The 23,132-nt window shown below is 38.4% G+C and overlaps 1 pseudogene; it reads left to right on the top strand.

Annotated features, from left to right (window-relative positions):
• The first annotated feature begins 8,428 nt into the window (after positions 1 to 8,428).
• LOC133243427 (deubiquitinase OTUD6B-like) lies at positions 8,429 to 9,058 on the top strand (annotated as a pseudogene).
• The last annotated feature ends 14,074 nt before the right edge of the window (positions 9,059 to 23,132 follow it).

Below are 23,132 nucleotides of genomic sequence, written 5' to 3'. Positions count from 1 at the left end.
GCAAACAATTATATTTAAATTATATTTATATTTAAACAAACATTATATTTAATATTGAATATTTTTTAGTTTACGTGAACCTAAATTTAAATAGAGCTCATTAACTTCATATTTTCCAAAAACAAAGACATACATTGATACATATAGGCATAGTTTTTCACTTGAAATATCTTTTCTGTTTTAAATGTGTTTTTTGTCACCAATTCTGTTTATGGCTGGAATCCCAGATAGAGTGGGTTGTGTATCTCAAGGACATGATAAGAGTTAACTTTAGGTTTTTTCTTAGACCTGTTTTGTTTTCCAGGCAGAATTGGAGCTTCAAAAAAGTTTTTAACAAGTTAAACTTTTCTTAACTGTACGTGTAAGAAGAATCAGTTTTGTAATTTCAAAAAAGATTTTATTGTAATCAGTTTTTTTCTGGAGTCTAAAGAATACCATGGCCACTCAGTGTCAAAAATATCATTTCTCCTTTTTGTAGTTACAGTATATTATTAATGATATATGCATGAAGGAATTGTTGTCACATTGGATGTAAAGCCTTGGCTACACAATTTTTGACAAATATTAGGATTGTTAAGCATATTTTGAGGTAATATAGTCTGTTGAAATCTTTTATGAGGCCTGATATGATTAGAATAAGGGAGAGAGAAAGTGAATCTCTCCTAGTCTAAAGAGTGTAAAGGTATATTAAAAAGACAATCTTGTAAGTCAGTAATAATATGTCAATTTTGAGGAATAGTAATAGGTGATGGGATCTCTAGTTGTAATGTATCTATATGTTTCATAGATTCATTAACTTTTTAAAGGTCTGTTAAGAGATACCATTTGCCAGATTTCTTTTTTATAATAAAAATAGGAAAGTTCTAAGGAGAGTAAGATTCCTCAATCTGTTTTAATTTTAATTGTGTGTCTATAAGTTTTTTAGTAGACTGTAATTTATCTTTTGTAAGGGGCAATTGCTGTGTCCAAATAGGCTTGCCATTTTTCCAAGTTATTTTAATAATTGTTTTGTTTGTTAAATGAGCAGTGGCCCTTAGGAAAAATATGGGATATATGTCTGAGCTTGCCATTGTATAAGTAAGTCTCTTTCTATTAGATTAAGGGGTGTATTTATCACATAAGGTCTTAATGTTGTATGTTGGCCTTTTTGTCCTTCGTATGGGTAGATCTAAACATTTTGATAAATTTTTTGTACTTTGGCTTGAGAAATTTTTGCAATTTGGCAAGAGACCTTTTGCATAGGCCAGGATTTGGGCCATAAGTGTTTGGAAATAATAGTAATACTAGATCCAGTGTTGAGGAGACCAGAAAATCTTTTATTATTAATTTTGATATTTATATTTCATCGGGCATATTCAGATACCAATGATGTCCATAAGGATTGTTTTTGATCTGTACTGTTAAATCTGTCTGTCCATACATTATTAGAGGAGTTAATAGAAATGTAAGGCAAAAGAAGTAATTGAGCAAAAAAAAAAAAAGAAGTAATTGAGCAATTTTGTCCCCCTTTTTGATTGTCATAGAATCTGAGATGACATCATAATTTGAATCTCTCCTTTATAATTTGAATCAATTATTCCAGGGTGAACAGTAATTCCTTTAGAAGCCAAACTAGATCGGCCAAATAAAAGATTGAAGGTTTGTGGGGAAAGGGGTCCAAAAAAGTCCGGTAGGTACTCTAGAAGGGACTGCTTAAGAGTCAAGGAAAAAAATCATCTAGGGCTGGTATATTAATGGTAGCATTGCCGGATGTTGAGGGTTTGAGGGAAAAGATAGAATTTGCCCCTGGTTTTTGTTGTAGGGGACCTGGGGGTCCCCTGTTTGGAGTTCCCTGGAATGGGTTTTCCATCAATATCAATTTTAAATTTAAAATCTTTGACCCAAAGTATTCCTCTATGGCAGTGAGGGCGAATTCTTGGAGGGTTTTATTAGCCTTCTTAGGGTAGTCTCCTATTAAATGGTTTTTATCTCCACATGTAAAGCATCCTTCATTTTTCTTTTTAAAGGCAATAGCCATTGTTTCAGCTAGCATTTGCATCTTTTGAGTTTCTGATCCTAGATTGTGACAAGCTTTAAATAATCAATAATAGGCCCAGTCTCATGAACTGAAGCGATAGTTCTTTGACATTCCTGATTTTTATTCTCATAAGCAAGTAATTTTTCTAGCTGTTTCTTTTTTTTTTTTTTCTGATTACAGTATGGGAAATAATAGTTTCTAATCTAGCAACAACAACAACAAAAATAGCATAACTTTCATTCAGTACAGTTCAGTCAATCAGTCATGTCCGACTCTTTGCGACCCCATGAACTGCAGCACGCCAGGACTCCCTGTCCATCACCAAATCCCAGAGTTCACTCAAACTCATGTCCATCGAGTCAGTGATGGCATCCAGCCATCTCATCCTCTGTCCTCTCCTCCTGCCCCAATCCCTCCCAGCATCAGAGTCTTTTCCAACGAGTCAACACGTCGCATGAAGTGGCCAAAGTACTGGAGTTTCAGCTTTAGCATCATTCCTTCCAAAGTAATTCCAGGGCTGATCTCCTTTAGAATGGACTGGGTGGATCTCCTTGCAGTCCAAGGGACTCTCAAGAGTCTTTTGCAACACCAGTTCAAAAACATCAATTCTTCAGCACTCATCTTTCTTCACAGTCCAACTCTCACATCCATACATGACCACTGGAAAAACCATAGCCTTGACTAGACGGACTTTTGTTGGCAAAGTAATGTCTCTGCTTTTGAATATGCTATCTAGGCCGGTCATAACTTTCCTTCCAAGGAGTAAGCATCTTTTAATTACATGGCTGCAATCACCATCTGCAGTGATTTTAGAGCCCCCCAAAATAAAGTCTGACACTGTTTCTACTGTTTCCCCACCCATTTGCCATGAAGTGATGGGGCCAGATGCCATGATCTTAGTTTTCTGAATGCTGAGCTTTAAGCCAACATTTTCACTCTCCACTTTCACTTTCATCAAGAGGCTTTTTAGTTCCTCTTCACTTTCTGCCATAAGAGTGGGATCATCTGCATATCTGAGGTTATTGATATTTCTCCCAGCAATCTTGATTCCAGCTTGTGCTTTTTCCAACCCAGCATTTCTCATGATGTACACTGCATCTAAATTAAATAAGCAGGGTGACAATATGCAGCCTTGATGTACTCCTTTTCTTATTTGGAACCAGTCTGTTGTTCCATGTACAGTTCTAACTGTTGATTCCTGACCTGCATATAGGTTTCTCAAGAGGCAGGTCAGGTGGTCTGTTATTCCCATCTCTTTCAGAATTTTCCACAGTTTATTGTGATTCACACAGTCAAAGGTTTTGGCATAGTCAATAAAGCAGAAATAGATGTTTTTCTGGAACTCTCTTGCTTTTTCGATGATCCAGTGGATGTTGACAATTTGATCTCTGGTTCCTCTGCCTTTTCTAAAACCAGCTTGAACATCTGGAAGTTCACGGTTCACATATTGCTGAAGCCTGACTTGGAGAATTTTGAGCATTACTTTACTATCATGTGAGATGAGTGCAATTGTGTGGTAGTTTGAGCATTCTTGGCATTGCCTTTATTTGGAATTGGAATGAAAACTGACCTTTTCCAGTCCTGTGACCACTGCTGAGTTTTCCAAATTTGCTGGCATATTGAGTGCAGCACTTTCTCAGCATCATCTTTCAGTATTTGAATTAGCTCAACTGGAGTTCCATCACCTCCACTAGCTTTGTTCAAAGTGATGCTTTCTAAGGTCCACTTGACTTCCCATTCCAGGATGTCTGGCTCTAGGTGAGTGATCACACCACTGTGATTATCTTGGTCATGAAGATTTTTTTTGTACAGTTCTTCTGTGTATTCTTGCCACCTCCTCTTAATATCATATGCTTCTGTTAGGTCCATACCGTTTCTGTCCTTTATCAAGCCCATCTTTGCATGAAATGTTCCCTTTGTATCTCTAATTTTCTTGAAGAGATCTCTAGTCTTTCCCATTCTATTGTTTTCCTCTATTTCTTTGCATTGATCGCTGAGGAAGGCTTTCTTATCTCTTCTTGCTATTCTTTGGAACTCTGCATTCACATGCTTATATTTTTCCTTTTCTCCTTTGCTTTTTGCTTCTCTTCTTTTCACTATTTGTAAGGCTATTTGTAAGCCCTCCCCAGACAGCCATTTTGCTTTTTTCCATTTCTTTTCCACGGGGATGGTCTTGATCCCTGTCTCCTGTACAATGTCACGAACCTCCACATAGTTCATCAGGCACTCTATCTATCAGATCTATTCCCTTAAATCTATTTCTCACTTCCACTGTGTAATCATAAGGGATTTGATTTAGGTCATACCTGAAGGGCCTAGTGGTTTTCTCTACTTTCTTCAATTTAAGTCTGAATTTTGCAACAAGAAGTTCATGATCTGAGCCACAGTCAGCTCCTGGTCTTGTTTTTGCTGACTGTATAGAGCTTCTCCATCTTTGGCTGCAAAGAATATAATCAATCTGATTTCAGAGTTGACCATCTGGTGATGTCTATGTGTAGAGTCTTCTCTTGTGTTGTTGGAAGAGGGTGTTTGCTATGACCAGTGTGTTCTCTTGGCAAAACTCTATTAGCCTTTGCCCTGCTTCATTCCCTATACCAAAGCCAAATTTGCCTGTTACTCCAGGTGTTTCTTGACTTCCTACTTTGGCATTGCAGTCCCCTATAATGAAAAGGACATGTTTTTTGAGTGTTAGTTCTAAAAGATCTTGTAGATCTTCATATAACCATTCGACTTCAGCTTCTTCAGCATTACTGATTGGGGCATAACTTGAATTACTGTGATATTGAATGGTTTGCCTTGGAAATGAACAGAGATAATTCTGTCATTTTTGAGATTGCATCCAAGTACTGCATTTCAGGCTCTTTTGTTGACCATGATGGCTACTCCATTTCTTCTAAGGGATTCCTGCCTGCAGCAGTAGATATAATGGTCATCTGAGTTAAATTCACCCATTCCAATCCATTTTAGTTTGCTGATTCCTAGAATGTTGATGTTCACTCTTGCCATCTCCTGTTTGACTACTTACAATTAGCCTTGATTCATGGACCTAACATTCCAGGTTCCTATGCAATATTGCTCTTTACAGCATTGGACCTTGCTTCTATCACCAATCACATCCACAACTGGGTATTGTTTTTGCTTTGCTCCATTCCTTCATTCTTTCTGGAGTTATTTCTCCACTCATCTCCAGTAGCATATTGGGCACCTACCGACCTGGGGAGTTCCTCTCCAACAAAGGAGAGACTTTTGGAGTTGTGCCTGTTGGCAGAGGAGGAGCATTCGGAGCAGCTGGGGCAGGGCTAATAAGAAAATTTTGAAATATTTTATGTTGTTTTAATTGGGCCTTTTGTAAAGTTTCATCATCTAATTTATTTTCATGCAATAAGTGTTCTGTCTGTTGTTGAATATTAGGAGGGCTAGAGTTTACCTTTAAATGGTCAGAAATCAACTGAAATATGTTGTGTTTTTTTTTTTGTTTGTTTGTTTGGTGGCTCATTTAACATTTTCTTTGACCTAGTGCCAAATTTCTAAATCAAAACTGCCTTTATCAGGAAACCACGGATTATATTTAAACATTGTTTGAAAGCAAGGCTCTAGTCATTGGCACACAACCAAAAGTCCCTGAGATTTAAACAAATGGTGAAGTAACATAGAGAAATGATGGGGCTTTCCAGCCGTTTGACCCATGTCTTAGTACTTACCGACCTCAATAGGTCCTGAATCCCTGTGACTGAAATGCCATGTATACCAGAGTCCCTGTTTTGGGCACCACTTATTGGGGTCCTTTAATGGACCAGGACTTGGCGGTCCGGAGGCAATGATTAGAAAGAGAGAGAGAGAAGCTGATACTTTCTGGTTTATGCAGAAAACCACTAAAGCCCTCGACACAGGACTTGCATCTCTCACAAAGGCACCGGGCGCCCTCTCGAGGTGGGTGAAGGCATAGGGCGCCCTCTCAAGAGAGTCTTAGAAGCCCAGGCAGGAGAGTGAGCAAGATGGGTCTCTGCACTCCAAAGAATCAGCTGAGGAGACAGAGAGAGAGAGAGAGAGAGAGAGAGAGAGAGAGAGAGAGAGAGAGAGACACGGGGACCCAAGCTCTGATGGAGCAAAGGTCCTTTATTAGCAGAAATGAAGGCTTATATATCTTTAGTAAGATGATTACTCAGCTATTACACAGGATGAAATTTTATCAATAGCCACAATATGGATAGTCTAATACATACAAGGTCACTGACACTGAAAAGAGTCACTGCATGTCTCATCCCATGACCTCAGTCCTGAAAACTACATGCAGCTTTACTCATTCCTGGAATAAGAACCAATAAGAAACAGAAAATCCTTGAAAAATAAAAAACAGCATGCAGGAATCCTCCTGTTAAATGTTCCCTGACAATTGAGTATAGTTTCCTTTGCTATGCAGGAGATAAGTGGGGGTTATCTGTTTCATATGTAATAGTGTTTATGTTAATCCCAAACTCCAAATTTATCCTCCTCTCACTTCCCCTTTGGTAAACCACAAGTCTGTTTTCTATGTCTGTGGATCTGTTTCTATCTTGAATATAAGTTCATTGGTATCATTTTTTTTAGATTCCACATATAAGTGATAGCACATGATATTTGTCTCTATATTGCTCACTTCATTTAGCATAATAATCTTTAGGTTCATCCATGTTGCAGAATATGGGATTCACTTCAGTTCAGTTGCTCAATTGTGTCCAACTCTGCAACCACATGAACTGCAGCACACCAGGCTTTTCTGTCTATCACCAACTCCTGGAGCTTGCTCAAACTCATGTCCATTGAGTCAGTGGTGTCATCCAACCATCTCATCCTCTGTGATCCCCTTTTCCTCCTGCTGTTCAGTCTTTTACAGTGTCAGGGTCTTTTCCAATGAGTCAGTTCTTTGCATTAGGTGGCCAAAGTATCGGAGCTTCAGCTTCAGCATCAGTCTTTCCCATGAATATTCAGGACTGACTTCCTTTTGGATTGACAGATTTGATCTCCTAGCAGTCCAAAGGACTTGCAAGGGTTTTCTCCAACACCACATTTCAAAAGCATCAGTTCTTTGGTACTCAGCTTTCTGTATGGTCCAGTTCTCACATCCACACATGACTACTGGAAAAACCATAGGTTGACTAGACAGACCTTTCATGATAGGGGACTGAAATGCAAAAATAGGTACTCAAAAGATACCCAGAGTAACAGGCAAATTAGGCCTTGGAGTACAAAACCAAGCAGGGCAAACATTAACAGAGATTTGCCAAGAGAACACACCAGTCATAGCAAACAATCTCTTCTAGAAACGTAAGAGCCGACTCTACACATGGACATCACCAGATGGTCAATACCTATATCAGATTGATTATATTCTTTGCAGCCAGAGATGGAGAAGCTCCATACAGTCAACAGAAACAAGTAAACAAGACCAGGAGCTGACTCTGGCTCAAATCATGAACTCCTTTATTGCAAAATTCAGGCTTAAATCAAAGAAAGTAGAGAAGACCACTAGGCCATTCAGGTATGACCCAAATTAAATCCCTTAAGATGATACAGTGGTAGTGACAAATAGATTTAAGAGATTAGATTTGATAGACAGAGTGCCTGAAGAACTATGGATGAAGGTTCATAATACTGTACAGGAAGTGAAAGTGAAAGTCGCCCAGTAGTGTCTGACTCTTTGTGACCCCATGGACTACACAGTCAATGGAATTCTCCAGGCTAGAATACTGGAGTGCATAGCCTTTCCTTCTCCAGGGGTCTTCCCAACCCAGGGATCAAACCCAGGTTTCCTGCATTACAGGTGGATTCTTTACGAGCTGAGCCTCAAGGGAAGCCCAAGAATACTGGAGTGGGTAGCTTATTCCTCCTCCAGCAGATCTTCCCAACCCAGGAGTCAAACTGGGGTCTCCTTCATTACAGGCAGATTCTTTACCAACTGAGCTCTCAGGGAAGCTACTATTGCACAGGAGGCAATAGTAGGCAAAGCCATTACCAAAGGAAAAAAAATGCACAAAGGCAAAATGGTTGTCTGAGGATGTCTTACAAATAGCTGAGAAAAGAAGAGAAGTGAAAGGAAAAGAATAAAAGGAAAGATATACCCATCTAAGTGTAGAGTTCCAAAGAATAACAAGGGGAGATAAGAAAGCCTTCCTATGTGAACAGTGAAAGACACAGAGGAAAACAATAGAATGGGGAAGACTAGAGATCTCTTTAAGAAAATTAAAGATAGACCTGGTCATCATGGAGGCAGTCTTGACTGAGGAGCTTGATGAAGAGGAACAGCTAGTGAGAAGGCATTGCAAAAAGAAGGAGTTGCAAGCCAAAATACAGGGTATGAAGACTGCTTTTCCCAGGAATGACAAAAAGAGGAGGAAGCAGCTTACAGAAGATGTTTCTAAGTTATAAGCAGAAATGGAACAGAAATATAAAGGGGAGATGGATCAGTTGAAGTTGACTTCTAAAGAGAGTAAAGACAAAAAAGCTACACTGGAAAAGGAGTGGGAAGAAAGGATAGCCAAAGCTGATATTGAAAACTTAACCAGAGTTAGACATGTAGAAAGTGAAAAACTTGCTCAAACATTGGCAGCTAGACAGTTGGAAATTAAATAGATTCCATCTGATGGCACTGTATGTATAGAGCCATTGAAGATCAACTGAAAGAACAGAACTGCATTCTGCCTGTGGCTGCCTTAAGATGTCAAACTGGTAACTATATGCAAAGTCATGTGGAAGACTTTCTGCCATTTTTAACAAATCCTAATATGGGAGCTATGTATACTCCAGACGAGTTTGGAAAGTACTGTGATGATATTGTAAACGCAACTTCATGGGGGAGGGGGTCAACTTGAGCTAAGAGCCTTATCTCACATTTTATGAAAACCAATAGAGGTAATACAGGCAGATTCTCCTCCTATTTTTGTTGGTAAAGAATATCCAGAAGACCTATTAATACTTGTTTATATGAGACATGCATATGGCTTAGGAGAACGCTACAATTCTGTTACACAGTTGGTGAACACAGTTACTGAAAATTGCAGCTAGTCTATAAAATGTTGCTATTATGTCAGTGTGCTGATTTGAGTATTAATACTAAATATTGGATTATTCTCAGTGTTTCTGAAAAAAACACAACTACCTTAAATCAGTTTTATGGCAAAGTTACTAATAGGTTTTTTAAAAATGTGTCAGAGAGAAACTTTAACTAATGTCCCCTTCATGGTGTTTAAAAAAAAAAAAAAAAAAACACTTGAAAGTTCTTTGTGGAGAATATCATTTATAGACCAAGATGGTACCATGATTATTGATATTTTTATGAAATATAAGATTCTGAACATTCTATTCTGTGTTGAAATTGTTAAAAAATTTTTTTCTCCTTATTACTGAAAGCTTTCAGTAACCATATCAATGTAATTTTTCATGAAGAAGTGAAATGACTCAGTTTCTTTGATATTGCAATAATGTGGTGATAGCAAATTTAATTAATGTTTATAAATAACTTTATTGTAGTAACATGGCTGTTGATGGGATTAATCCTGTGACTTTTTAAAAAATTATTTTTAATTGGAGGATAATTTCTTTACAATGTTATGTTGGTTTCTGCCATATAACAACATGAATCATCCATAGGTATGCATATATCTGGGCTTCCCTTGTGGCTCAGCTAGTAAAGAATCCATCTGCAATACAGGAGACCTGGGTTTGATCTCTGGGTTGGGAAGATCCCCTGGAGAAGGGAAAGGCTATGCGCTCCAGTATTCTGGCCTGGAGAATTCCATGCAGTGTATAGTCCATGGGGTTGCAAAGAGTCGACACGACTGAGTGACCTTCACTCACTTCACTCATGCATATATCCCTTCCCTCTGGAATCTCCTCCCATCCCACCCCTTTAGGTTGATGATGTGACATTTTTGTATAACCCCATCAAAGTGCAGCTAAGACTTTTGCTTTAATAAAAATAAGTCTTTTATTTGTATATAACTTTAAAAGATGCAGCAGATTATTGCTTTCCTAATTCATTGATTATTCCTTGCTATTTCTCAACTTCAGAATAGTTGTGACATCATTTCTTGATTATCTTAACTATAAATTTTTATTTTCTTTGTTGTACTTTCTCCATCACTACTCAGCTGCTTTGCTTTCCTTGCAGCCTTTTCCACTGAGAAATAGTTATTAGCTTCTCTTATTCTTTAACTTGTGTAAATTGAAGGAGTAGCAATGTAAAAAGGTCCAAGGCCAAATTTACTTCAAATTCTTCTTCTTCTCCAATTTGTCTTATAAGGTCTCTCTTTTTGCTTCATTCTCTAGGGTTAGGGAAAACCTTTGTTACTTGTTATTTTATTAGCCATATTAATTTAATCTTTCCTCAAATATTTGAGAATATTTGTTTCAAATGTTTTGGAATTTTTATGCTATATATATATGAATAAAGCTGAAAACTACTGTTGAGTCAAGACTGTATAATAAAATCAGTTTTCAGTTGAATGATTTGCCAAATCAAACTTTAGGTTATTTATAAAAATATTTTAAGAAGATAGTACAAGCATATGTACAAATGTGTTTGATAATTTGTTATGTAAGGGGTTTTATGATAATGAGACCTTTTTGGTTTGATCTGTTTTTCTTAAATAAGAAGTAACTAGTAACGTTTTATATCAAGTTTATGTAAAGTTTGATTTTTTCTCCATGAGTGCAACTAATTCTTCTAAGTAAATACTGGGTTTTATGAGCTTTCACAGTGGCTCAGTGGTAAAGAATCCACCTGCAATGCAGGAGATGTGGAGACACATGTTTGATCCCTGGGTCAGGAAGATCCTCTGTAATAGGAAATGGCAACCCACTCCAGTAATCTTGCCTGGAAAATTCCATGGACAAAGGAGCCTGGTGGGCTGTATAGTCTGTGGTGTCACCGAGTTGGACATGAGTGAATAACTAAACAACAACCGGGCTTTATAACATAAAAACAGAATATCAGTATTATGTGCTCAGCAAGCAACAGTGTGGGGAACTATTGTGGTCTTCTTGAGCAGATAAGTATTGCATGAAGGTATTAACACTTCCAAAGGTTAAGAATCATTCTGGCTGCTAAACAAAATATGTTCTGAAGGCCAATTGTTTTGTAATGCTGATCTGGATTTTTTTCTGGGGTGGGGGGAGGTATTCTGTTACTTTAAAATTAAAAGAGAAGCATTAAGCAATAAAACAAAATACAGTGAAATCTAGTTATTGTAAATTCCAACTGTAATTAAAGTATTGTAAAACAACTTAATGGTAGCTTTTTTTTTTTTTCCTAGCAAGGTGAGTATAATTTTCTTGATTAAAGTTATTTTTTTATTTTTAAATGGCCAATATGATTACAAACAGGATTTGTATGTTTCAGCCTCTGTTATTTCATAAAACTTGAGATAAAAATTATTTTAGCTGTAACCTAAAATTAAAGTCTGAAAAATGGCAGATGTTCAGTTCAGTTCAGTTTAGTCACTCAGTCAGGTCCAACTCTGTGACCCCATGGAGTGCACCATGGCAGGCCTCCTTGCCCATCATCAACTTCTGTAGTTTACTCAAACTCATGTCCACTGAATCGGTAATGCCATCCAACCATCTCATCCTCTGTCGTCCCCTTCTCCCACCTTCAATCTTTCCCAGCATCAGGGTCTTTTCTTTTTTTTTTTTTTCAGGGTCTTTTCAAATGAGTCAGTTCTTCACATCAGATGGCCAAAGTATTGGAGTTGCAGCTTCAGCATCAGTCCTTCCAATGAATATTCAGGACTGATTTCCTTTAGGATGGACTGGTTGGACTTCCTTGCAGTCCAAGGAACTCCAGTATATATTAGTTTTAGTTTGATGCTGATTTCTTAGGGAAAGCTAATAAGCTTTCTTTTGTCCTGACTTAGAAAAGTAAATGTCAGAGTTGTGGAATATGTCTAATTTACTTAAGTGAATTTTATCTGCTTCAGTATGCTTATAACATATAAAACAAATAAGAATGTGTAACTATAGTGAACAGTAAAATTTTGTTCATAATATCTAATATTCTCTAAAAGAAAAATAAAAGAATTAAATTAAAAAAAAGAAAATTAAAGATACCAAGGGAACATTGCATACAAAGATGGACACAATAAAGTCTAGAAATAGTATGAACCTAACAGAAGCTGAAGCCCAACATTCAGAAAACTAAGATCATGGCATCTGGTCCCATCACTTCATGGGAGATAGATGCGGAAACAGTGGAAACAGTGTCAGACTTTATTTTGGGGGGCTCCAAAATCACTGCAGATGGTGATTGAAGCCATGAAATTAAAAGATGTGTATTCCTTGGAAGGAAAGTTATGACCAACCTAGATAGTATATTGAAAAGCAGAGACATTACTCTGCCAACAAAGGTCTGTTTAGTCAAGACTATGGTTTTTCCAGTGGTCATGTATGGATGTGAGAGTTGGACTGTAAAGAAAGCTGAGCGCCAAAGCATTGATGCTTTTGAACTGTGGTGTTGGAGAAGACTCTTACGAGTCCCTTGGACTGCAAGGAGATCCAACCAGTCCATACTAAAGGAGATCAGTCCTGGGTGTTCTTTGGAAGGACTGATGCTGAAGCTGAAACTCCAATACTTTGGCCACCTCATGCGAAGAGTTGACTCATTGGAAAAGACCCTGATGCTGGTAGGGATTGGGGGCAGGAGGAGAAAGGGATGACAGAGGATGAGATGGCTGGATGACATCACCGACTCGATGGACATGAGTCTGAGTGAACTCCGGGAGTTGGTGATGGACAGGGAGGCCTGGCGTGCTGTGATTCATTGGGTCGCAAGGAGTCAGACACGACTGAGAGACTGAACTGAACTGAACAGAAGCAGAAGATATTAAGAAGAGGTGGAAAGAATACACAGAAGAACTGTACAAAAAAGATCTTAATCACATGGATAATTTATGCTGGTGTAATCACTCACCTAGAGTTAGACATCCTGGATTGCGAAGTCAAGTGGGCCTTAGGAAGCATCACTATGAACAGAGCAGGTAGAGGTGATGGGATTCTAGCTGAGCTATTTCAAACCCTAAAAGATGATGCTGTGAAAGACCTGCACTCAATATGCCAGCAAAATTGTAATACTTGGCAGTGGCCACAGGACTGAAAAATGTCAGTTTTCATTCCAATCCCAAAGAAGGGCAATGACAAAGAATGTTCAAACTATGACACTGCTGCTGCTGCTAAGTCACTTCAGTCATGTCCGACTCTGTGCAACCCCAGAGACGGCAGCCCACCAGGCTCCCCCATCCATGGGATTCTCCAGGCAAGAACACTGGAGTGGGTTTCCATTTCCTTCTCCAATGCAGGAAAGTGAAAGTGAAGTCGCTCAGTCACGTCCAACTCTCAGCGACCCAATGGACTGCAGTCTACCAGGTTCCTCCACCCATGGATTGTCCAGGCAAGAGTACTGGAGTGGGTTGCCATTGCCTTCTCCGAACTATGTCACAGTTGCACACATTTCACATGTTAACAAGGTAATGCTCAAAATCTTTCAAGCTAGGCTTCAACATTATCTGAACCGAGAACTTCCAGAGGTACAAGCTGGATTTAGAAAAGGCAGAAGAACCAGGAATTAAATTTCCAATATCTGTTGGTTCATAGAAAATCAAGGGAATTCTAGGAAAACATCTGCTTCTTCTTCATTTACTATACTGAAGCCTTTGACTGTGTAGATCGCAACAAACTGTGGAAAATTCTTAAAGAGATGAGAATGGCAGATAATCTTACCTGCCTCCTGAGATGCCTGTATGCAGGTCAAGAAGCAACAGAACCAGACCTGGAAGAATGAACTGGTTGAAAATTGGGAAAGGAGTTATGTCAAGGCTCTATATTGTTACCCTGCTTATTTAACTTCTATGCAGAGTTCAGTTCAGTTCGGTTGCTCAGTCGTGTCTGACTCTGTGACCCCATGGACTACACCACGCCAGGCTTCCCTGTCCATCACCAACTCCCAGAGGTTACTCAAACTCATGTACATTGAGTTGGTGATGCCATCCAACCATGTCATCCTCTGCCGTCCCCTTCTCCCACCTTCAATCTTTCCCAGCATCAAGGTCATTTCCAATGCGTCAGTTCTTCGCATCAGATGGCCAAAGTATTGGAGTTTCCACTTCAGCATCAGTCCTTCCAATGAATATTCAGGACTGATTTCCTTTAGGATGGACTGGTTGGATCTCCTTGCTGTCCAAGAAGAGTCTTCTCCGGTGCCACAGTTCAAAAGCATCAATTCTTAAGTGCTCAGCTTTCTTTATAGTCCAACTCTCACATCCATACATGACTACTGGAAAAACCATAGTTTTGACTAGACAGACTTTTGTTGAAAAAATAATGTCTCTGCTTTTTAATATGCTGTCTAGTTTGGTCATAACTTTTCTTCCAAGGAGCACGTGTCTTTTAATTTCATGGCTGCAGTCACTAGCTGCAGTGATTTTCGAGCCAAAGAAAATTAAGTCTGTCACTGTTTCCATTGTTTCCCCATCTATTTTCCATGAAGTGATGGGACCAGATGCCATGATATTAGTTTTCTATGCAGAGTACATCATGCCAAATGCCAGGTTTGATGAGACACAAGCATGAATCAAGTTTTCAAGGAAAAATATCCATAACCTCAGATATGTATATGATGCCAACTTTATGGCAGAAAGCGAAGAGGATCTAAAGAACCTCTTGATGAAGGTAAAAGAGGAGAGTCAAAAGGCTGGTTTAAAACTGAACATTCAGAAAACTAAGATCATGGAATCTGGTCCCATCACTTCATGGCTAATTTATGGTAAAACAATGGAAACAATTAGACTTTATTTTCTTGGGCTCCAAAATCATTGTGGATGGTGACTTAAGGCATGAAATTGAAAATTCTTGCTACTTGGAAGAAAAGAAATGACAAACCTAAGAAGCATGTTAAAAATCAGAGACATTACATTGCAACAACAGTCCATATAGTCAAAGCTATGGTTTTCCCAGTAGTCATGTATGGATGTGAGAACTGGACCATAAAGAAGGCTGAGTGCCAAAGAATTGATGCTTTTGAACCGTGGTGTTAGAGAAGACTCTTGAGAGCCCCTTGGACTGCAAGGAGAACCAACCAGTCCATCTTAAAGGAAATCAGTCCTAAATATTCATTGGAAGGACTGATGCTGTATCTGAAGCTCCAATACTTTGGCCTGCTGATGCAAAGAACTGACTCAATGGACAATACCCTGATGCTGGGAAAGATTGAAGGTGGGAGGAGAAGTGGACAACAGAGGATGAGATGGTTGGATTACATCACCAACTTAATGGAGATGAGCGTCACTAAACTCCAGGAGATACTGAAGGACAGGGAAGCCTGGTGTGCTGCAGTCCATGGGGTCCCAAAGATTCCAACACGACTGAATCAACTTAATGTCAAGTAGAGTGGTAGTGAGGGGAAATGTCCAAGTGAGTCCCCCTTTTTTCAGCTACAGTTGATATCCCTATTCATAAAGTCATCCAGTATATCTAGGAAGGTCTCTGGACCTGCTGTGGACATTGTGGGGTCAGCTCAGACTCAGATCTTGCTTTGCTGCAACTGGCATTCGCTCTCAGAGTCTATAGTTGCCTCTAAAGTCCACAGTCTCAGGCTATTATATGTTACATTGTTCAACACAGTGATTCACAATTTTTAGAGATTATATTCCTTAATTGTTACTACAAAATACTGGCTATATTCCTTGTTTTGTACAACACATTCTTTTAGCTTATTTTTTTTGTACATAATAGTTTATAACTCTTAATCCCTTACCCCTATCTTACCCTTCTCTCTTCCCCCTGGTAAACCCAGTTTGTTCTCTCTGTGTGTGACTCTGCTTCTTTTTGTTATATTCACTAATTTTTCAGACTTCACAAATATGTGATAACATACAGTACCCTTCAAGTCCGTCAATGATTTTTCAAATGGCAAAATTTTCTTTCTTTCTTTTCTTTTTTTTTTTTTTTACAGTTAAGTAGTATTCCAGGATGTATTGATGAACATTTAGGTTGCTTCTGTATCTTGGCCATTGTAAATAATGCTGCTATGAACATTGCGGGGCATGTGTCTTTTCAAATTAGTGCTTTTTGTTTTTACAATGCATACCCAATTGAATTTCTGGGTCATATGGTGATTCGATTTTTAGTTTTTTTGAGAAAACACCATGGTGATTTCCACAGTGGCTGCATCAACTCAAACATCCACCTATGGTGTTTGAGGTTCCTTTTTCTTCACATCCTCACCAAAATTTGTTGTTTCTGTTCTTTTTTATGGTAGCCTTTCTGAGAAATGTGAGATGATAGCTTATTGTGTTTTTGAAGTAATTTATTTATTTTAATTGGAAGCTAATTACTTTCCAATACTGTGGTGGTTTTTGCTATACATCGAAACGAATAAGTCACACATTTTAGTGATGATTAGCGATGTCACGACCCAGATAACCACGATGGTGTCATAACTGACCTAGAGCCAGACATCCTGGAATGTGAAGTCAAGTGGGCCTTAGAAAGCATCACTACGAACAAAGCTAGTGGAGGTGATAGAATTCCAGTTGAGCTATTCCAAATCCTGAAAGATGATGCTGTGAAAGTGCTACACTCAATATGCCAGCAAATTTGGAAAACTCAGCAGTGGTCACAGGACTGGAAAAGGTCTGTTTTCATTCCAATCCCAAAGAAAGGCAATGCCAAAGAATGCTTAAACTACCGCACAGTTGCACTCATCTCACACGCTAGTAAAGTAATGCTCAAAATTCTCCAAGCCAGGCTTCAGCAATATGTGAACTGTGAACTTTCTGATGTTCAAGCTAGTATTAGAAAAGGCAGAGGAACCAGAGAACAAATTGCCAACATCCAATGGATCATCGAAAAAGCAAGAGAGTTCCAGAAAAACATCTATTTCTGCTTTATTGACTATGTCAAAGCCTTTGACTGTGAGGATCACAATAAACTGTGGAAAATTCTGAAAGAGATGGGAATACCAGACCACCTGATCTGCCTCTTGAGAAATCTATATGCAGGTCAGGAAGCAACAGTTAGAACTGGACATGGAAAAACAGACTGGTTCCAAATAGGAAAAGGAGTACGTCAAGGCTGTATATTGTCACCCTGTTTATTTAACTTATATGCAGAGTACATCATGAGAAATGCTGGACTGGAAGAAACACAAGCTGGAATCAAGATTGCTGGGAGAAATATCAATAATCTCAGATATGTAGATGACACTACCCTTATGGCAGAAGGTGAAGAGGAACTAAAAAGCCCCTTGATGAAAGTGAAAGTGGAGAGTGAAAAAGTTGGCTTAAAGCTCAACATTCAGAAAAAGAAGATCATGGCATCCGGTCCCATTACTTCATGGGAAATCGATGGGGAAACAGTGGAAACAGTGTCAGACTTTATTTTTTTGGGCTCCAAAATCACTGCAGATGGTGACTGCAGCCATGAAATTAAAAGACGCTTACTCCTTGGAAGGAAAGTTATGACAAAGCTAGATGGCGTACTGAAAAGCAGAGACATTACTTTGCCAACAAAGGTCCATCTATTCAAGGCTATGGTTTTTCCTGTGGTCATGTATGGATATGAGAGTTGGACTGTGAAGAAGGCTGAGCGGCGAAGAATTGATGGTTTTGAACTGTGGTGTTGGAGAAGACTCTTGCGAGTCCCTTGGATTGCAAGGAGATCCAACCAATCCATTCTGAAGGAGATCAGCCCTGGGATTTCTTTGGAAGGAATGATGCTAAAGCTGAAACTCCAGTACTTTGGTCACCTCATGCAAAGAGTTGACTCATTGGAAAAGACTCTGATTCTGGGAGGGATTGGGGGCAAGAGGAGAAGGGGACTACAGAGGATGAGATGGCTGGATGGCATCACTGACTCGATGGACGTGAGTCTGAGTGAACTCCGGGAGTTGGTGACAGACAGGGAGGTCTGGCATGCTGCAATTCATGGGGTCACAAAGAGTCGGACACGACTGAGCGACTGATCTGATCTGATCTGATCTGAGCACCATTTTATGTGCCTGTAGGCTATCTGCATGTCCTATTGTAAAAATATCTACTTAGGTCTTCTGCCCATTTTTAAATCAGGTTGTTTTTTGATGTTGAGTTTTACGAGCTGTTTGGGTACTTTTAATATTAAGCCCCAATCAGTCATGCTGTTTGCAAATATTTTCTCCAATTCAGTAAGTTGTCTTATTGTTTTGTTCGTAGTTTCCTTTGCTGTGCAAAAGCTTTTAATTTTGATTAAGACCCATTGATTTATTTTTGCTTTTATTTCCTTTGCCTTAGGAGACAGATTTAAAAAATTGGTATAACTTTATTTCTATTATTCTAAAGGATATAGTCAGTGCTATAAAATTTCACCCCAGCCTTGTGTTAGTTGTGTGTCTTAATTTTAATATGTATTTATTTTCATTCAGTTCAATGTATTTTTCATTTCCCTTGAGATTTATTTTGGCCCATGAATATTGAGTAAGTTTATCACTTAATGTTCAACTGTTTATATAGTCTTTTGTTATCTCTCTGTTATTGCTTTCTAGTTTGATTTCATTGTGATTGGTAAACACAGTTGATATTATTTCGGTTCTCTTAAACAATTTGAATATGCCTTTGATCTGAGATATGGTCTACCTTGACATGTTTTGTAGGCACCTCAAAAGAATGTGCAGTCTTCTGTTTTTGAGTGTACTGTTCTAAATACATGTGAATTAATTTCTATTGGTTGATAGATTTTTTTTTTTTTTTTGCATTCTTCTATATCCTTGTTTTCTGTCTCATTGGTTGCAAGAGGATTGTTGAACTTTTGAACCATAACTGTGGATTTGTCTGTTTGTCATTTCAGATCTCTTAGTATTTCCTTCACATATTTCAGTTCAGTTCAGTTCATTCACTCAGTCATGTCCAACTCTGCGACCTCATGGATAGCAGCACACCAGGCATCCCTGTCCATCACCAACTAATAATTTAAAACTTTTTAAAATTTATTTGTCTGTGTTGGGTCTTAGTTGGGGCATGCAGGATCTTGTGTTTCAACTCATAGTCTCTCTAGCTGTGACTCAAGGGTTCCAGAACACCTAGGTTTCAGTAGCTGTGGTGTGCAGGCTTAGTTGCTCCACCACATGTGGAATCTTAGTTCTCTGGTCAGAGATTGAACCTCTGTCCTCTGCATAGTAAGGCACATTCTTAACCATTGGACCATCAGGGAAGTCTCCACATATTTAGAAGCTCTATTTTTTGGTCCATTGATATTTTTTATATAAAAGGTTGCTGTGTCTTGCTATAACTACATTATTTTCCTTTTTGCCTCTGATATTTTCTTTGCTCTGATGTCTACTTCATCTGATATCAAACACAGACACTCCTGCTTTCCTTTCAGTACTGTTTCCATGTGGTATCATTTTTTCCATACTTTTACTTTTAACTCACTATATTTGAAGTGATTTTCTTGACGACCCTAGATATTCAGGCAATATTATTTTAAATTTATTTTTTATTGAAGTAGCATTGATTTAGAGTATTACATGAGTTTCAGGTATACAACATTATATTCTACTTAGGTTGTTTCCACATCTTTGTTATTGTAAATAATAGTACAATGAACATAGGTTGCATGTATCTTTTAGAAATTGTGTTCTCATATTCTTTAGATAAAACACATAAGTGGGATAGCTATAAACAGTAATTCTATTCTTAGTTTATTGAGAAATCTCTATAATGTTTTCCATAATGGTTGCACCAATTTATATTCCCACCAGTAGTTCACCAGAGTTCCCTTTTCCTGCAACCTTGCCATCACTAGTTATTTGTTGGGTTTTGGTCGATAGGTTGATAGACATTTTGAGAAGTGTAAGGTGATATCTCATGATTTGCATTTTTTGGTGTTGAGCATCTTATCATGTGCCTATTGACCACCTGTATATCTTCTTTGTATACCTGTTTATTCAGCTGCCCTGCCCATTTTTAATTGGTTTGTCTGGTTTTTCTTTTGTTTTCTTTTGGTGTTTATTTATATGGAATATGTGTGTGTGTGTGTGTGTGTGTGTGTGTGTGTGTGTGTTCTAGAAGGTCTTCTAGAACTAATACCCCCAAAAGATATCCTTTTCATTACAGGGGACTGGAATGCAAAAGTAGGAAGTGAAGAGATACCTGGAGTAACAGGCAAATTTGGCCTTGCAGTACAGAATGAAGTAGAGCAAAGGCTAATAGAGTTTTGCCAAGAGAATGCACTGGTCATTGCAAGCACCGTCTTCCAACAACACAAGAGAAGACTGTACATAAGGACATCACCAGATGGTCAATGCTGAAATCAGATTGATTATATTATTTGCAGCCAAAGATGGAGAAGCTCTATACAGTCAGAAACGAGAATGGGAGTTGACTGTGGCTCAGATCATGAACTCCTTATTGCCAAATTCAGACTGAAATTGAAGAAAGTAGGGAAAACCACTAGACCATTCAGGTATGACCTAAATAAAATCCCTTACAATTATACAGTGGAAGTGACAAATAGATTCAAGGGATTAGATCTGATAAAGTGCCTGAAGAACTATGGATGGAGGTTCATGACATTGTACAGGAGGCAGTGATCAAGACCATCCCCAAGAAAAATAAATGCAAAAAGGCAAAATGGTTTTCTGAGGAGGCCTTACACATAGCTGTGAAAATAAGAGAACTGAAAGGCAAAGGAGAAAAGGAAAGATATACCCTTTTGAAGGCAGAGTTCCAAAGAATAGCAAGGAGAGATAAGAAACTCTTCCTCAGTGATCAATGCAAGGAAATAGAGGAAAACAATAGAATGGGAAAGACTAGAGATCTCTTCAAGAAAATTAGGGATACCAAGGGAACATTTCATGCAAAGATGGGCAAAATAAAGGACAGAAATGGTTTGGACCTAATAGAAACAGAAGATATTAAGAAGAGGTGACAAGAATACACAGAAGAACTGTACAAAAAGATCTTCATGACCCAGATAATCACGATGGTATGATCACTCATCTAGCTGGAATGCGAAGTCAAGTGGGCCTTAGGAAACATCAGTACGACAACGCTAGTGGATGTGATGGAATTCCAGTTGAGCTATTTCAAATCCTGAAAGATGATCGTGTGAAAGTGCTGCACTCAGTATGCCAGCAAATTTGGGAAACTCAGCAATGGCCACAGGACTGGAAAAGATCAGTTGTCATTCCAATCCCAAAGAAAGGCAATGCCAAAAAATGCTCAAACTACCACACAATCACACTCATCTCACATGCTTGCAAAGTAATGTCCCAAATTCTCCAAGGCAGGCTTCAACAGTACATAAACCATGAACTTTCAGATGTTCAAGCTGGATTTTAAAAAGGCAGAGGAACCAGATATCAAATTTCCAACATCTGATGGATCATCGAAAAAGTGAGAGAAGTCCAGAAAAACATCTATTTCTGCTTTATTGACTATGCCAAAAACTTTGACATGTGGATCACAACAAACTGTGGAAAATTCTGAAAGAGATGGGAATACCAGACCACCTGACCTGCCTCCTAACAAATATATATGAAGGTCAAGAAACAACAATTAGAACTAGACATGGAACAACAGCCTGGTTCCAAATCAGGAAAGGAGTATATCAAAGCTGTATATTGTCACTCTGCTTATTTAACTTATATGCAGATTACATCATGTGAAATGCTGAACTGGATGAAGCACAAGGTGAAATCAAGATTGCTACAACAAATATCAATAACCTTAGACATGCAGATTACCCCACACTTATGGCCAAAAGTGAAAAAGAACTAAAGAGCCCCTTGATGAAAGTGAAAGAGGAGCATGAAAAAGTTGGCTTAAAACTCAACATTCAGAAAACAAGATCATGGCATCTGGCCACATCACTTTATGGCAAATAGATGGGGAAACAATGAAAACAGTGACAGACTTTTTTTGGCTCCAAAATCACTGCAGATGGTGACTTCAGTCATGAAATTTAAAAACAAACAAACAAACAAACAAACAAACACTTGCTCCTTGGAAGAAAAGTTATGACCAATCTAGGCAGCATATTAAAAAGCAGAGACATTACTTTGCCAACAAAGGTCCATCTAGTCAATTCTATGGTTCTTCCATTAGTCGTGTATGGATGTGAGAGTTGGACTATCAAGAAAGCTGAGCACCGAAGAACCGATGCTTTTTAACTGTGGTGTTGGAGAAGACTCTTGAGAGTCCCCTGGACAGCATGAATATCCAACCATTCCATCCTAAAGGAAATCAGTCCTGAATATTCATTGGAGGGACTGATGCTGAAGCTGAAACTCCAATACTTTGGCCACCTCATGTGAAGAATTGACTCATTGGGAAAGACCTTAATGCTGGGAAAGATTAAAGGTGAGATGAGAAGGGGACAGAGGATGAGATGTTTGGATGGCATCATCCACTCAATGGACATGAGTTTGAGTAAACTCCGGGAGTTGATGATGGGCAGGGAGGTCTGGCATGCTGCAGTCCATGGGGTTGGAAAGAGTCAGACATGACTGAGCAACTGAACTGAACTTGTATATTTGAATACTTACCCCTTTTTGGATAAATCGTTTGCAAATATTCTCTCCTTTTTAGTAGGAAGTCTTTTCCTTTTGTTGTTATTTTCTGTCACTTGGCAAAATCTTTTTAGTTTGATGTCATGCTATTTATTTTCTTTTTCCTTTGCCTGAGGAGACATATTCAGAAAGATACTGCTATGACCAATATAAAAGATTATATGGCATGTTTTCTTCTAGGATTTTTGTCATTTCAGGTCTTATTGTAAGTCTAATTAATTTGAATTAATTTTATGTATGATGTGAGATAGTAGTCTAATTTCATTTTTTTGCATGTGACCATCCGGTTTTCCTAGCACCATTTATTGAAGAAATTATGCTTTTTTTTTTTCATTGTATGTTCTTTGCTCTTTTGTCATAATTTAATTGTCCATTACATGTGTAGGTTTATTTCTGGGCTCTGTTCTATTCCATATCTACCAATACCAAACTGATTTGACTACTATAGCTTTGTAATGTCACTTGAAATCAGTGAGGGTGATAATTCCAGATGTGTTCTTTTTTTTCTCCAGATTTCTTTGGCTGCTTGAGGTCTTTTGGAGTTCA

Source organism: Bos javanicus, chromosome X (assembly GCF_032452875.1).
Source record: "Bos javanicus breed banteng chromosome X, ARS-OSU_banteng_1.0, whole genome shotgun sequence".
In the NCBI taxonomy this organism is placed as follows: Eukaryota; Metazoa; Chordata; class Mammalia; order Artiodactyla; family Bovidae; genus Bos; species Bos javanicus.
The sequence above is the reverse complement of the archived record's forward strand: the minus strand, read 5'-3'. Positions and strand labels throughout refer to the sequence as shown.